We start from the raw sequence: 810 nt of genomic DNA, 5'->3' as shown, positions 1-810 counted from the left end.
AAAAATAAGTACAATGCAATAATAAAAAAAATTGCCCCCAAAAGTGTACATAGCCTTTAAATCCTGGCACAATCCATTGAAATTATTAGCAGTTTGGGTAAAGTACACCTAACAAAAAAAAAAATCCTCCATAACATCTCTATAGCGATCCAGCTGTCACCAGTACACCAGTGTCACGATGTAAGGGGAGATACACCAGAATGACAACAGAAGGAAAGAAACCAGCGTCTCCCTGAGGCCTAGTAAACAACGAGCAAATGGGAACAACAAAATACAAATAGAAGTACACTTATCTACAATAGAAAATGGTAATGACTAACACACTCCAGCTCTTCCAACTCCAGGCAGATAATATCAACTGCATGGTATGAGTGTGAGTCCAGAATAAATAGAGGAGCAGTAATGACCACAAGCTGCACCTGACAAGAGGTGTGGTCATTACCAACAACAACACTGAAACAAGTGAAAACAGAGAGACTGTGCTCGCTTCCGCAGCACATATACTAAAATTGGAACGATACAGAGAAGATTAGCATGGCCCCTGCGCAAGGATGACACGCAAATTCGTGAAGTGTTCCATATAAAAATAAAAATACAAAAAATAAAAACAGAGAGTCAGATAACCTCACGTGCAGCCAGTCTCTCAGATCTTCTAACCTCTGTCATGGGAGGGACGGTGAAAACCAGTGTAAGTGATTTTTATACCATATGAGGTAGAAATTATATTTTACTTATGATTTAGGAAAAGTAGCAGAAGGATCTAGCATGTAGTCAGTGCTGAACTAAACAACTATGTCCATAATGTAGTGG

The 810-nt window shown here is 39.1% G+C and overlaps 1 non-coding gene across 1 annotated transcript; it reads left to right on the top strand.

The window, feature by feature from the left end:
• Positions 1-479: 479 nt before the first annotated feature.
• On the top strand, positions 480-586 carry LOC122925261. Its single transcript, XR_006387577.1, has one exon. It is a non-coding gene; the product is annotated as a U6 spliceosomal RNA (small nuclear RNA).
• The last annotated feature ends 224 nt before the right edge of the window (positions 587-810 follow it).

Source organism: Bufo gargarizans, chromosome 1, assembly GCF_014858855.1.
Source record: "Bufo gargarizans isolate SCDJY-AF-19 chromosome 1, ASM1485885v1, whole genome shotgun sequence".
Lineage (NCBI taxonomy): Eukaryota > Metazoa > Chordata > Amphibia > Anura > Bufonidae > Bufo > Bufo gargarizans.
This window is presented reverse-complemented; position numbering and strand designations above follow the sequence as displayed.